Here is a 16,900-nt window from a genome sequence, read left to right as displayed (position 1 = left end):
GTGCCATCCAGAGGAATCCTGTCCCCTCATCACTATCCTTCCAGGGAGAGAGCAGACCTGGGAAACAGGAAGCGCTCTGGATACTGAGCAGATAGTTACCTATGGGCTTGTCTCAACAGCTCCTCCTTCCTCCTCTGATGGACTCACCTGAGAGAGAGAGTGCCAGATGGAACCCTCTGTGGACTCGGACACATGGACCTTTCTGTTCTGAACATCTGCCTGTCCACACGCTCCTGAGGTGCCTTCTCTCAGTCGTCAGTCCCTAGAATATGAAGACAAAGTCATGTTTCTTACACAGTCGTTCTCTCATCCACTGCTGTGGGACTCATCCATCAACCATATGCTATTATCTGTCCCCTGAATTCTTCTTCTCACCTTCTGGCTTCCTGCCTACCCATGACCACGCAGCCTTGCCTACTGAGTATAACAGATCTCTATCCCTGCTTTAATAGTGTTTTATTCTCCTTCTTTACCCAAATATCTAACTGCTCAAGCTGGAAATGAATCCCAAAAAGCAGAAAGGTGAAGGGCATGAAAGAGAGAGCTTCTCACTGTCACCCTTACCAAAGGCCATGCTGCCAAAGAGGATCATCAGGCTGGACCTGATTGACGGGTTGGAGCCCACGCCCACCCCCACACAGGGATCACCAAGTGAGTATAAATCTACCCTTCACCCTGGCCTGGACGAAAAATGAAGCATCAGGATTGGAAGAAGAGGATTCATTAACAACCTGCAATATGCAGACAACAGACCTTGCTTAGTGAAAGTAAAGACTTCTTATAACACTTATTGATGGAGATCAGAGGCTACAGCCTTTAGAATACATTATGCCTCAAAATAAATATCAAATATCGTCACAACTGGATCAATAAAAAACATAACAAAACCAGAGGGTGGATTTCATTGTCAATGGGTTTTTATGGGAGAAAGACTGAGGGGTGCCCTCCCATCGATAGTAATAGTCTCACTGTTCGACCCTACCCTCCAGGGTTGCTGTGAGTCAGAATCACCAGATGGCAGTGAGCATATTGGGTTTATTTTGTGTAGCGTAACAGTGGATGCCCATGGAATCAGCAGTAAAGAAATGAAATTGCATATTGCATTTAGTCAAACCTGCCCTAGATGATCTCTCCAATGTCCTCAGCAGCAAAGATGTCACCCTGAGGACCGAGGTGCACCTGACTGAAACCATGGTCAAATCAATCACTTCACATGCAAGGGAAAGTTGAACAATGAGTAAGAGCCCAAAGAAGAATGTTCCCCAAGTACAAATAAATCATTGTTGAGAGAAGCATGGCCAGAATGTCTGTTGGGGCCAGGAGATGGACGTTGTCTCGTGTACTTTAAAACATTATCAGGCACACGAATTTCAGGAGGAAGACATCGTGATTGGTAAGGTGGAGGGTCAGGGGGAAAGAGGAAGAAACGCAGGGAGAATGACTCACCCAATGTTTGCAACAATTGGCTCATACATAGCAACCACTGTAGGATGGGACAGGACCACACAGAGTTTCATTCTGTAGGACACATGGTCACTTTCCATCAGGATGTGCTCAGTGACATCTAATAAAAACATTCCTTGTAGATACAGCAAGGGGACAATGTGCCCAGTATCATTTTCCTACCTGGACACTTATAGCCTAGTTCCTCACCAAAGCCTGGTGACACTGGCAATGTGCTATAGGCAACTTGGACATTAAACCCGGTACTTCTATCAAGCAGCCATCTGAGTGAGACACACCACCTGAGAAAACATGGAAGAAGCACACCAACCTCTGTGATCCAAAGGTGACTATAACAAAATCCAAATACGATGAAGGAAGAAATAATTTAAATTTTGAACACTCAGTTGTAGACGGCTATAGGGGACAGTGGAGCCCAAGATCTATCTGCAGAGTATCTCGTTAGATTAAGCCTCTGGCAGATTCCTTTGGGTCACAGGCAAGGGATGCAGACAGCTTTGCCCTCAGACAGAGACTATTGTAAACTTGATGGTGGTGTTCATGGCGGGAAGGGATGGGAAGACTTTGTTCAGATGAACTCCCTCTTGACACACCAGAATTTGCTCTAGGCTTAAATATTTCTCACTTTTTCTACCCAGAAATTTTTCTCTAGAATTTTTTATTTTATTGCAGGTGGTCTTTTCTTTTTTACGCTTTAAAAACGTTTTATCATTATATTATTTTTCCTGTTTCATTTTTTTGGTTGTCTGTATTGTGTCTGTTAGGTTTCCCAGCATATGAGGCACAGAAAGTGTGGACACAGACAGACAATAACTGGTGCTTAATCTGGGACAAGGTGGGGGAGGGGAGGGGAATTGGGGGGCCAAATAATCAATGTGGGAGGAGGTGGAAGCCCTAGAACTCATTGTGATGATGGACATACAACTCTTTTTAAAACGTGACTCAACTATGAAGTTCAGGATGCCTGAATTTTATATCAATAAATATTTTTGTTGTTGTTATTGTAGAGTTTTGTTTATTTATTTTAATCATTTTATTGGGAGCTCTTACACATATTATAACAGTCCATAATTCATTTAGATCAACTATAATTTTTCAATTGCTACTACCATCAGTTTCAAAACATTTTCTTTCTTCTTGAATTCTGATAACAGCTCCCCTTCATCTCCTCCCATGCCCATCCAACTCCCAGGAAACCTTATTATATATTAGTATTATTATTATATATTTTGGGGCCAAATCCTACACCATTCAGTGTATCTGTACACCTGAAGTTCTGTTATTCACTCCCCTCGAATGGAGCTATACAGCCAGCATTTTTATCAGCTCCCCCTTCCCCCTCTGCACCCCTTTCCCCGTACCCTCAGGGAATCATTGCTCCTATTGCAATTCTTTCGGAAGACGTATCTATCTTGGCTTTCATGCAGCAAACTATCTTAACTATACAAATGAACGCACACAGGTCTAAAAAGATGAATGAGGTAAAACAAAAGCCATGATAGTAAGGGGAGGACATATTAAAGAACTAAGGGACAATTATGCGTTTCATCAGCGCCAATACCACACGCTGGGTTTATCATCCCTCCAGTTTGGCCCTTCTGAGAGGGACTGTCCTATTATCTGACAGCTGGGTTTTGTGTCTCCACTTTGTCCATGCTCCTGGTGGTCAATTTGATTGCTTGCTTTTGGACTTTGGATGCCTATTCCCATCAACACCTCATGATCACCCAGGCTGTATGCTTCTTCCATGTGAGTTTAGATTTTTCTCTGCTAGATGACCACTTGTTTAACATGAAGCCTTTAAGACCCCAGACACTATATTTTTCTCTTTTTTTTAAATCGTTGTATTAGGGGCTCATCAACTCTTATCACAATCCATACATACATCAATTGTGTAAAACACATGTGTACATTCATTGCCCTCATCATCTCAAAACATTTGCTCTCCACTTAAGCCCCTGGCATCAGGTCCTCATTTATCCCCTCCCTCCTGGCTCCCTCCCCCCTCATAAGCCCTTAATAATTTATAAATTATTATTTTGTCATATCTTGCCCTGTCTGATGTCTCACTTCACCCACTTTTCTGTTGTCCATTCCCCAGGGAGGAGGTCACAAGTGGATCCTAGTAATTGGCTCCCTCTTTCCAACCCACTCTCCCTTTACCCTCCCAGTATCACCACGCACACCACTGGTCCTGAAGGGATCATACGACCTGGATTCCCTGTTTCTCCAGTTCCTATCTGTACCAGTGTAGATCCTCTGGTCTAGCCCAACTTGTAAGATATAATCCGGATCATGATAGTGGGAGGCAGAGGAAGCATTTATGAACTAGAGGAAAGTTGTATTTTTCATTGTTTCTACATCGGACCTTGACTGGCTCGTCTCCTCCCTGAGACCCTTCTGCAAGGGGATCTCCAGTGGCCGACAAATGGGTTTTGGCTCTCCACTCTGAACTCCCCACCTCATTCACTATGGTAAGATTTTTTTGTTCTGATGATGCCTTATACCTTATCTCTTCGACATCTCATGATCACACAGGCTGGTGTGCTTCTTCCATGTGGGCTTTGTTGCTTCTGAGCTAGATGGCCGCTTGTTTACCTTTAAGCCTTTAATACCTCAGATGCTATATCTTTTGATAGCTGGACACCATCAGCTTTCTTCGCCACATTTGCTTATGCACCCATTTGTCTTCAGCAATTGTGTCGGGAAGGTGAGCATCATGGAATGCCAATTTAATAGAAGAAAATATTCTTGCATTGAGGGAGTACTTGAGTGGAGGCCCAATGTCCTTTTGCTACCTTAATACTAAACCTATAAATATAGGCACATAGATCTATTCCCCCATCCTTATATATAAATATATTTGCATGTGTACAGGTCTTTATTTAGACCTCTATAAATGCCCTTTGCCTCCCAGCTCTTTCCTCTATTTCCCTTGACTTTCCTCCTGTCCCACTATCATGCTCAGTCACCACCTGGATTTCAGCAGTTCCTCTCGGTTACATTACCCTTAATCATGCCCTCCCAGGCCTCCCACACCCTCCTCACCACCAATTTGGATCACTTGTTGTTCCCTTGTCCCTGAGTTTGTTAACACCACTTCCTCTCTCCAACATCCCCTTATCCCATGTCCCCCCTGAACTGTTGGTCCTGTTGTTCTCTCCTCCAGATTGTTCATCCAGCCTATCTTATTTAGACAGACCTGCAGAGATAATAACATGCACAAAAAGAAGACAGAGCACAACCAAGCAACAATATACAACAAAACAACAACAACAAACCACTGACAAAGAACAAAACAAAACACAAGAAAGAAAAGCTTGTAGTTATTCAAGGACGTTTGTTGGCCTTTAGAAACGTTTTCCAGTCCAATCTGTTGGGGACCACGCCCTGGCCCCAAAGTCCACCTTCACCATTCCCTGGACACTTTGCCCCCTTCATTCCCTTGCTGTTCCGCTGCACTTCCCCAGTGCTTTGCCTCGATTTGGCGGGATCAGATGGGGCGCAATTCCCACACTGTGTCTCCGGCCCTGTTCCCCACCCCCAGGGCCATGGGTTAGTGAGGGGCCTCATGCCTCATAGTGGGGCTGGCCATGTGGTCCTTTCTGTGGACTTGCTGCTCTAATTGGGGTCAAGACCTGGTGGGCCAGGCTGTGCTCTGCTCTCTCCTCCTCCCCCTTCACCTGCTCCTGTGTGCTCCAATCAGATTGTCCCTCTCCTGGAGCTGCAGATTCAATGTCATCCTTTGAAATAAATTCTTCGGCAGGGAGGGGCAGGAGTCCACTTAGTATGTGGGTCTGGGGCCATCCCCCCCAGACCTCTCCTCTGGTTCCCTACTCCATGCTGGAATGTTGCATTCACACCTTGGGGCACTGGGTTGAAGTCTGGTCCATCTTTCCCTGTGGAGACACAAACAACACCCTCCCCTTGCGTGGGTTAGCGCCCCGTACTCCAGCTACCCCTTTCTTCCTTATTTTCATCCTTTTTTATTTCCTTTCCCCACCTCCTCCTCCCCAGGTGTCTACCATGTGCATCCCTGCATTTGATCTGGTCCCTGCCATACTACACGGTCCTCACCCCAAGAATGATTGTATACAGTAGCTTTTTCCCTGTGCCCCCTTTGCATTGTTTTTAAAGCTTACCTCGGCAGAATCATGTTGTACTTGTCCTGTTGTGCTTGGCTTACTTTGCTTGGCATGATTTCCTCCAGTTCTTCCCATGCAGCAATGTGCTTCATACGTTCATCAATGCTTTTCAGCGATGCGTAGTACTCCATTGTATGTATGTACCACAGCTTTTTAATCCACTCGTCAGTGGATGGAAATTTGGGTTGCTTCCAACTCCTTCCAATTATGAACTGTGCCGCGATGAACATTGGAGCACAGACGACTGACCTAGATTTGTGTCTTGCCTCTTCTGGGTCTATGCCCAGTAGGGGGATTGCTGGATCGTATGGTAATTCAATTTCCAACTGTTTAGATATCGCCAGATCGATTTCCATAGTGGTCAAACATACTTACAAGTCCACCAGCAGTGGATGAGTATTCCTGTCTCCCCACAGCCCCTCCAACACTTATTGCCTTCTAATTTTTTGAACTGGGCTACCTTTGAGAGTGCTAGGTGGTACCTCATTGTTATTTAAATTTGCATTTCTCTTATGGCTAAAGATCGGGAACATTTTCTCATGTTTGTTGGCCATTCGGGTTTCTGCCCCTGTGAAATGTCTGTTCAAGTCCTTTGCCCACCTCTCAAGTGGGCAATTAGTTTTTTCCATTTTGAAAGCTAGCAGAGTATTGTAGAATTTAGTAATAAGGCTTTTGTCTGGTGTGTCAATGCTAAAGATGTTTTCCCAGTTCAAGGACTCTTACTGAATTCTTTTGATACAGGTGTTTTCTCTTGATTATTTGATTATTTTATCTTGATTTTGTACACAGGTGTTTTATCTTGATTATTTCCCATTTGTCGATTTGTGCCACCTCTGTGTTTATGTCCTTCCCTATTTCTGATAGCCTGTGTATTCCCTGCGCCAAAGGTCTCAAGTTGGTCCCAATTCTCTCACTGATGGCTCTAATAGTTAGGGGTTTAACATCAAGGTCTGTGACCCACCTTGAGTTTATTCTTGTGCATGGAGTGAGATAAGGGTCTTGCTTTACTTTTCTGAAGATAAATATCCATTTTTTCCAGCGCCACTTATTAAAGAGGACATCTGCTTCCCATTTGATATATTTGGTGCCCTTATCAAAGATCAGTGGTCTGTATGCTGATGATTTTATTTCTGAGTTTTCAGTCCCTTTCCATTGGTCTGAGCATCTGTCATTATACGAATACCATGCAGTTTTGACAACTGTGGTTGTACAATATGTCCTAAAGTCAGGTAAAAGCAAGCCCTTCCACTGTGTCCTTCTTGAGGAGGTCTCTGCTAATTCTGGGCTTCTTCCCTCTCTATATGAAGTTGGTAATCAGTTTTTCCATTTCTTTGAAGAAAGATTAGGGTAATCGTATCGGGATTGCATTAAATTTATATAGTGCCTTTGACAGAACTGACATCTTGACTATATTGAGTCATCCAATCTATGAACATGGGATATCCTTCCATTTGTTGAGATCACTCTTGGTTTCTTGTAATAGTGTTCTGTAGTTTTCCCATATAGATCTTCTGTTTTTTCAGTCAGGTGTATCCCTAGATATTTCAATTTGTATTTGGCTATTGTGAAGGGTACCACCATTTTTATCTCCTCTTCTGTGGTCTTATCTAATGTGTATAATAGTCTGATGGACTTCTGTTTGTTGATCTTGTATCCTGCCACTCTGCCAAACTCCTCTAGTGTTTCGAGTACTCCCCTTGTGGAACTTTTTAGATTTTCCATAAGTAAAACCATATCATCTGCAAATAAGGACAGCGTCACCTCTTCCTTCCCCAGACGAATACATTTGATGTCTCTTCTTTGCCTTATGCTGTTAGCTAAAACCTCCAGCATGATATTAAATAAGAGTGAGGACAATGGGCATCCCTGGCTGGTTCCATTTTTTCAGTGGGATTGTGTTAGTCTTTTCTCCATTGACTACCCCATCGGCTGTTGGTTTTTCATATATAGCTTGTATTGTCGAGAGGAACTTTCCTTCCATTCCTATCTTCTCAAGTGTCTTAAACAGGAATTGGTGTTGGATGTTGTCTAATGCTTTTCTACATCTATCGATATTATCATGTGCTTCTTTTACTTTTTCATGTCAATGTAACGAATACTGCTAATGGTCTTTCGTATGTTGAACCATCGTTGCATCCCTGGTATGAATCCCACTTGGTCATGGTGAATTACTTTATTATTTACTTTTGTGTTCTGTTGGCTACTATTTTGTTAAGGATTGTTGCATCGATGCTCATTAGGGATATTGGTCTTTAGTTCTTGATTCTGGTGGGATCCTTTCCCAGTTGTAGTATCAGCGTTATTCTAGCTTCATAGGAGTTTGCGAGTTTGCCATCTTTTTCTATGTTCTGGAAGAATTTGTGTAGGATGGGTGTTAATTCTTCCCTGAATGCTTGGCAAAATTCTCCAGTGAAGCCATCTCGTCCAGGGGAAGTTTTTGTTGGTAACCCCTTGATAACTTTGTCTATTTCTTCTATTGGTATGGGTCTGTTGAGATTCTTGATGTCCACCGAGAATAGTCTAGGGAGGGATTGGTTTACCAAGAATTTGTCCATGTCTTCCAAACTGTTGAATTAATTGGAGTACAATCCTTCATAGTACTGTGTAACTAACCTTTTGATTTCATTAGGGTCTGTTGCAATGTCCCGTCTTTCATCCCTTATTCTTGCTATTGAAATTTGTTTCCTTTTCCTTTGGTTAGATTTGCCAGTGGTCTGTCGATTCTGCTTATCCTTTCAAAGAACCAACTTTTAGCGATATTAATTTTTTCCATAGTTTTCTTATTTTTCCTCTTCTGAATCTCAGCCTTGATTTTTATTATTTCTTTTCTTTTGCTATAAGTAGGATTGTCCTGCTGACTCTGTTGTAAATTTTGTGCCAGCATATCAATCATGAGTCTCTCTTCCTTTCTCAGGTGTGCATGTATTGCTATGAAACTTCTGCTGATAACTGCCTTTGCTGTGTCCCACAAGTTTTGGTACATTGTGTGCTCATTCTCATTGGTTTCTAGAAATTTCCGAATTTCATCTCTGAGCTGTGCCAGTATGCACTCCTTTTCCAGTAGAGAGTAATTCATCCTCCAATTGTTTGCTCTTGTTTTCTTTGTCTTCCTTTGGATGATTTCCAGCCTTATGGCAAATTGTCTAATTGTAGTGTTTTAGATATCTAGCCTCCTTGTTGAGCTTCGTTCCCTGTAATCTATCTTTCTCAGAAAGCGGTGTATTGAGGCCACCCACTATAATTGTTAAGGTTGTGATTTCTTTTTTCATTTTTTTGAGTGTTTGCTTGACGTATTCAGCGGTCTCTCGTTTGGGGAATATATGTCTACAATGCTTAGTAGTTCTTTGTCTACCATTCCCTTTAGCTTTATATAGTGTCCCTCCTTATCTCTTTTTATGGTTTGCACTTTGAGGTCAATTTGTCCAAGATTAGGATTGCAACCCCTGCTTCTTTTGAATCGCTCTTTGCTTGGTATACCTTTCTCCAGCCTTTGATTCTCAGCCTATTTTTGTCTGTAGCCTTGAGCTGTGACTCCTGTAGGCAGCAGATTGCTGGGTTGTGTTTTCTAAGCCAGTCTGCAAGTCTCAGTCTTTTAATGCCTAAGTTCAGGTTGATATTCAGGGTTATTATCTCCATCTTCGGACTCTGTGATGTCATCTTGTTCCTTTTTGTTGGGAGTTTTCCTACTTTCCTTTATCATTAGTGTGTTGTGCATGTGTGTGTATCATTCTTGACTTCTTTCCATCCTTAAGCCAATGCTATCTTGGGGACTGTTTTCTCTTTGTTGCCTTCTGGGTGAGGTTGTTCTATGTGGTGGTCTCTTATTTATTGTTGGTGAGTGTTGTTCTTCTGCCCATACTGGGTCGGCAAAGATCTTGTGTAGGGCTGGGTTTCTTCTAATGTATTCTTTGAGTTTTTCCTTGAGTTATCTTGATTGATAATTTAGTTTGGTAGAGTATTCTTGGGTTTGTGTTGTTTTCCTTCAATATTTGGAATATGTTATTCCACTCTCTCCTCTTCTTCATAGTTTCTGCTGATAGGTCTGAGCATATTCCTATTTGGGAAACTTTATATGTGATTGCTTGTTTTCCCCTAGCTGCTCTCATGATTTTCTCAAAGTTGGATAATTTAACTATGATGTGCCTTTGTGACTTCTTCTTGGGATTCAGTTTAGTTGGTGGTCTTTCAGCCTCTTGAATGGTTGCCTGGTTTTCATCCATTAAGCTGGGGAAGTTTTCCTCCTTGAATTCTTTCACTATTGTTGCAGATGACTTCTTTGTTGTGTCTTCCTCTAGTAAGCCAATAATTCTAATGTTGTTCCGTTTCATAGTATCAGACATAGCTCTTGGGTTTTTTTCAGCTTCTCTGATGATCTTATTAGATTTTTGTTTGACGTTTGTTAGAGTCTGCTTGGCTGTCCTGAACTGATGCAGAACTGATGCAAGTCAAGAACTGATGCAGTTCTATGATTCCTCCAGTCAATTCTCAAGATCCATGTTTCTGCTACTGGTTTTTGTTATCTCCTCCCTAAACTCCTGTATTTCCCTTTGCTGTATGGCCTTTATCTCCTCTATCATTTCATCCTTTTTCTGTATTGTTTCCCTCATATCCTGTATGACTCCAACCAGCATTCTGAGAATTTCTTTGTGTGGCAGCTCAATGTCTGCTTTTTCTATATGTGTTGTTATATTAAGGACATCTTCTGCCATTGACTTTTGTTTCTCCTGTTTTTTCGTTGACGTTGTTGGGGATGATGGCTGTTTGCATTGCATTGTTTTAGAGGAGCCAGGTGCCATTTTCCAGGTAGTAGAAGAGCACTGGATCTCTCTGGGAAGCTTGTAGGAATGCTTCTTTGAACTGCCTACAGCTAATTTTATTATGAGATTAACCTACCACTTTATCCTTCTGTGACTTCCCTATCAGGGGAGTGCCCCAGAACGCTGGTGGGTTGTCTGCTTTGGTGTTGTGGAGGTTTGGCAGAGGTTCCTGCAACAGCTTGGAATATTGATGAGTGTTAGCTGAGCTGCCTTGTGCCCCCAGCACACAGGCATGAATTCCCCGGTGAGAAGTTGGGCAGAGTATCCCCTGGAGGGAAAGCAGGGCTTTCCCTTACAAGGGTAGTTACACAGGGTGAAGCTCACCTAGCTAGGTGTGGTGCAGGTGTAAATGCCCTAGGCTAAGGGGAGTGGTATGGAGTTAGGCAGTGGAGTGTGAGAGAACAGGAAAGAGACAAAGAGGAGGGAAAAATTTTAAAGTTAAGACCATTTAGACTGGGGGGGGGAATATAGGGAAGAGAGTGAAACAAAAGCAACTATGTATCTGAGTCCCACTCCCCACCTGTGGAGCTTCAAGTGTTTAGTCCCTGCCCCAAGGCAGCGGTGGCAAGCTGTAGCTGAGCCCAGAAAAAGCCCCTGGGCAGACCTCAGGGACTGTGGTGGAGACAGAGAGCAGAGATGTAAACAGAAGCAACAATGTAGCTGAACCCGATCCCTACCCGTGGAGTTGCAAGTGTTCTGTCCCTGCACTGAGTTAGGTGGGACAAACTATGGCTGTGTTGACACCAAGCCTCCCTACGGGCTCCAAATGGTCCAGGCTCCAGCAGACACAGTGGCAGGGCCAAGATCAAGCCCCAGCAGGCTTCCACTGAGGTAAACCAAAAGCCCTCAGCCCCTCAAAACCCCATGGGTCTGTGCCTACTTATCTTTATGATGCTCTTCCCGCGTTCCAGTTGTGTTAAAGTTCCCTCAAAGCAACTCTCTGGGGCTGCATTCTGCGGCGTCTCTTTGGTATGTGTCACTCCATTGCCATCTCCAGAAAGTGATCCACACGATATCTTTTCATAGCTATGCCCAATCAGCTTACATGAGCACTTTTGCTTATGCACCCATATTGTCTTCAGTGATCGTATGGGAAGGTGGGTATCATACAGTGGCACATTGTTAGAACAAACTGTTCTTGTACGGAGGTAAGATTTAAATAGAAGCCCAAAGTCCATCTGCTTCCTTGTTGTATTTACTTGTATATACATACATAGACAAATAGACCTATCTTTATAATTTTATATATAAATTATATATCTATATATATATAAATTATATATATATCCCTATATAAAATTTTCTTTCTTCATGTATTTATTTATTTATTTAATCGGTACCCCTGGGGTACACACTGCCCTTCGCAGAACATAACAGATGGACTCTAAGCAAAATGGACTTTATCTTAAACCTATAAGAGAATCAAGAAATGGCATTATTACCTTGAACTCTAAGGTGAAATGCCCTACTTGAAGATGAAGCAGATTGTTGATATGCCCTGGTTAAGGAATGGGTGCTCTTTGGACTTTGGCTGGTTCTCACCTATTGGTTTGAGGATACCCCCAAAATAGCCACCAAGACTAATCTATATTTGCTATTTTCACATCTCTCTGCCTTCATGTGACAAGTGTTAGTTTGCAAGGAGTGGTTCTGCCCTCATCGATGAGACTTGATGAAAGTAGTGCCACTATCTCCAACATTCACAGCATGTGAAACCAATATGCACTCACCCACATCTTGGTGATGTACAAGTTAACTATTCACGTAATGGAGTCTGATAAGTCCTACACATGCATGACCCTGTTTGCTCAATAGTGCTTTGTCATTGACTACAATGATGCAACTCTCAGGGAGTAGAGGGGACTGATCTTTGTTCCTGACTCTTTCCCCCTCCCCATGGCCCAGTCAGCGGGGTGACTAGGTCATTGGCCCTAAAACTGAGACTTGTTTAACATGTAGCTCTGGAGAACACGCATGAGTGATGTAGAGGAGGCAACTTCCAGGGCCCAGGGTCTCAATCTCAGTCAAAGTCTCCAACGGGAACTCCTGCTTGTGTAACATAGGAGAGCAGGTCAGGCTCTCATAGTCAGTTATGGGTTTCCAAATACTTAGAATCCCATTCTCAATCAAGGTCAAAACCCAGGTCAAGATCCAGGAGGAATTCTCATAAATGCTACACTCAATCCAGATCCCACTGTCATTCTCTTCGGAGATGATCTCAAAGTGGATCACACACACCAGAGTACCTACCTACCAATGCCACGGAGGCCAATGTCTCACTGGAGAAGACATAGATGCAGCAGAGCAAATCCAGATCCCAACACATGTCTTGGAGTATTTGACCTCAGTTTGTACACGACACAGAGAGATCTTCATGAAGTAGTCTCTACATATGAACCACTGAGTAGTGGAAATGTGGTTTATGATGAGCGAACTGGACAGTCTCAAGGATTTGCTTATGTTTATTATGAGGGAACAGAGGCTCAAAGGAGGCTATGGAAAGGACAAATGGAATGGAGCCTGACAGTAGTAGAATTCATGTGGGTTATTCCATCACCCAGAGAGCACACACACCTGCACCAGGCATCTACCTGGGCAGACAACCCACAGTGGTGAGGGAGGAGGAAGAGGTGGCAGCAGACACAGAGATTCTTACTGTGATTACAAATGTGTGAAGCAGGGCTTTCTATAAAAACAAAACCAGGAGATTTATATATATATTTATAAAGCAAGAAGGAATATAACAGTTAATTAGTCCACACAGCAGTACAGAAGGTTAGGCTTTACTCACTTTCATGGAACAGTTAATATACTGGAAGTCCTTCAACTCACATGGACAAGAAAGCAGACCGTGGAGTCTTATGTGGGAGACAGACATGAACACGATGATTATAACTGTCGACGGTCACCTTCTCCTTACTGTAGTTGATGCTAATCACAGCTAGGTCTCATTCTTACAGCCCTAGATGCTATTGATAAATTAAATGGTGATGGTGGAGACCTTTTTTAAAAATCTCTTTCTCTTTTTAAAGAACCCTTTTACAAATATCTTTGGTTTACTTAATATCTACATTTTGTGGATCATCTTGCTGTTTTCTGCCCATTACTAATTCTCTTAAAGATGGACTTGTTGAGTCGTTGATCATCCTAATAGAGAAACCTGGTGTTACCCTTGGCAAATTATTTTTCTTGCTTTTACAGAAAATGAACTTGTAGCTAATCAGGTGAGGATAGAAATTGACCTTTTAAAAATTCCTTTTATGTTATGCATTGGATTAATAGACTTGTGTGTTTACCATATATTTTCTTTAAAAAAAATTTTTATTTTCTGTAGGTGTAACATAAAACAGCTCAGTCATGTCACGGTTGTCTCGGTGGCATGGAGCTATTCAGTAATTGTGTAGACAATTTGAAGCTACAGATGAAAATCCTTACTTGGTCATTTTTCTCTTAAGAATTTAATTTTGAACCATAAAAATTAAGTTTTTGTTACAGATGAAAAATCTGTGGACTCATACCTAACATGTTGTATTTAAAATAGATCTATATCTGTTAAACCTTAACAACATAAAATATGATTTGTGTGTGTGTCTGTGAATGTGTGTGTGTGAGAGTGAAACTTATTGAGGTTGAAATATGCCCTTAATCAGTTAAGGACACCTCTTATTTGTTTGTTTGTTTATTTTTTAGTCATTTTATTCAGGGCTCATATATTTCTTATCATAATCCACACATACAAAGAGAAATTGCAGAATGTAGCCTAGGAATTCACAGAGCATCACTTGACCTTTAGTCGCAGGCTGCCCAGGCTCAGGAGGAGGGGTCATCCAACACCCCTGCATGAAAGGAGGGCCACAGCACATGGAAGGGAGGGAGGAAATATTCCTGGAACAAACAGTCTGCCATCTTTCCAAAGAGGGGTTGGGGTTAGAGTGATGGATCCTAAAAGGAAGACTCTGGTCTGCTTCTTGTCAAGATCGCTGCATGGAACCTCTCTCAGAATAAGGATAATGATAAAAGCTAGAATAATATATTCTCAACTGGAAGAGGAAAACTTGTCCACGGCTTCATCTTTGGTTTCTCCCCCCTCATCACACACGTACAGTTAGTCTGAAGGGAGGAGACAGGGCTGGAGGAGTGCAGAAACCAAGTCAGAGGGAAATGCCTGGGGTGAGGTTAGGTTCAGAGAAGGGAAATGTTCAGGGATGACAGGCTCAGGTCACCATGGTGTGGGCTGCACATGGTCATTCAGAAGAGAGAAGAGTGGGCACCTTCTTGGTGTGGACCTATTTACCACTATCCATACCCCTCAGCTGACCATATACATGTGGACCCCGCCTCCTGGCTGTGTCTCTGGGTCTCCTGCTCTTCCTCAAAGACCTCCCCCAATCCCCAAACAGCAGGCTCCCTCCTTCTCAAAAATATAAACCACAACTCTCACCCAGGGCTTCCCTGCTTGCTCAACCAAAGCTATTTCCCCTGCAAGAAGCTGATGAAGGAGCTTCCCCTGTGCTGGGCAAGGACTGGGCAAACCCAGGAGCCATAAATAGACAATGACTCAGGCTCCTCTTACCTAGCACTGAAATGGCACCAGTCTGGAACCTGAGTCCCTGTGATTTCCAGAACATGCAGTGTTGGCTTGCAACATTCCAACCTCTGCACGCCAAGTATGTAGCTCACCTGAGCCCTGATGTTGGGCTGATAAATGACACTAAACACAGCATCCACCATCACACGGTTGCGGGCAATGCCCCTCACCACACACCTATCTGAGGGCTCCTGTGTGAGCAAGGACCACCAGCATCCCTAAGATGCCCTGGATGCCCTAGGAGAACCAGCAGAGGCACACAGAGAGTTGGCCACATCTTGTCCAATATCTTTGTAACATGAGACCCTATTTCCATAACCTCTTGCCATTTGCATGAATTCTGTTTCACAATCGCAAAAAAGGAACTACCACATTCCCACAGCCCTCTCCTCCCATCACAGACACTGCCTCTGGCATCACAAGAGAAGACTGCAACGCTCTCCACTCAGCAGACTCCAGGATCCACAACACAGCCATCAAGCAGGCTCCAAGGGCCTCCATGATGCTCATCCCAGCTCCCCAGTCCTTCCTGCCATTCTCGTCCTTGCTGCTGCCTCTGCTGCTGGGACTCACAGGTGAGTGTGGCCTCCTTCCGGCACCAGAGAAGGAAGGTTCAACCTGAGCAGGAGCTTCACACAGGTAGCTTCCCTCCTGTCTCCAGCTCTCCTGCTGTGACTCTGCTTCTGGAATGACTTCACAGTCAGCAGGCCCTTCTCCTCTGCCTCTTCCTCTTTCAGACATTTTCTTCAAAGTTTGCTTTGATACTACGGAATTCTTAGGACATTTTCCAGAAGTCTTGCTTCTTCTCTGGGGAAGTCATGGAGCTTCCAGGGATCCTGTCCTCTCCCATACAAGCCTGGAGTTTCAATCCTTTATGCACTCCTTCCCCATCTCTCACAGAATGACTGGAGGGGGTGGATACTAGGCTGCCTTTGCTGAAGGTATAGGAGGTGATGCAGAAGAAAGGGTTGGCAATATACATCTATAAAAGATCAGTCATTGAGACCATCTGCAGCTTTGGGGCCAGTTATAAATGTCTCAATGAGAACAAGGCTAGAGGCTAAATGGGGAACAAATGATCAACCCCTCTTAAGTAAGCTGTAGTTGAAGCTAGAGGTTTGAAAACAAATCCACGATAGTTAAAATATTATTTGCTTATATCTGTTAAGAACTCACAGACTAGCTCACATGATTAGACACATTCAATGCTATGAATGAAAACTACCAGTTGAGTTTGGGATGAAATCAAACACATCATATATGAAGAAAAAAATGATCTTTTCAAAAGGCAAGAGGGGGTGGGGGAATAGAGAAGAAATTCTGAAAGCTGCTCTTGAGAGCTGTCGTGGTTGGCGGGGCTGTGTCTGTGATGACGCAGTAATGCTGTTCAACAGAATGGCACCCACCGCCTGTGCCATCCTCACCGTTATCACTGGGCTTGAGCCCATCATTGCAGCCCCTGCGTAAATCCACTTTGTCCAGAGCCTTCCTTTTTTTCTGCCCTTCTCTTTACCAGCAAGATGTCCTTTCCCCTGGACTGGTCTCCCTTGGAAACATGTCCAACCGACATCAGACGAATCTTACCATCCCTGCTGCTAAGGAGCATCTGGCTGTACTTCTTCCAGGTGCATTTCTTGGTTCTTTTGGCAGTCTGTGGTACGTGCAATGTTCTTTACCAGCACCTTAATCAAGTGCACCAGTTCTTCTTCTGTCTTCCTGATGTCATATCCAACTTCCACATACACAGTAGGTGATTGAAAATAATACCAGGACTTGGGTCAGGTGCACCTGAGCCCTCAGAGTGACACCCTTGTCTGCAGCACTGTAAGAGGTCTGGTGCAGCAGCTTTACCAAGACAGGGTGTCCTTTGATTGCTTGACTGCTGC

At 43.4% G+C, this 16,900-nt stretch overlaps 1 pseudogene; it reads left to right on the top strand.

Moving 5' to 3' along the window:
* The first annotated feature begins 572 nt into the window (after window positions 1-572).
* Window positions 573-13,118, top strand: LOC142422618 (transformer-2 protein homolog alpha pseudogene; annotated as a pseudogene).
* Window positions 13,119-16,900: the final 3,782 nt, after the last annotated feature.

Source organism: Tenrec ecaudatus, chromosome 12, assembly GCF_050624435.1.
Source record: "Tenrec ecaudatus isolate mTenEca1 chromosome 12, mTenEca1.hap1, whole genome shotgun sequence".
Classification (NCBI taxonomy): Eukaryota; Metazoa; Chordata; class Mammalia; order Afrosoricida; family Tenrecidae; genus Tenrec; species Tenrec ecaudatus.
Note: the sequence above shows the minus strand (reverse complement) of the source record. Positions and strands in the feature narration are given on the sequence as shown.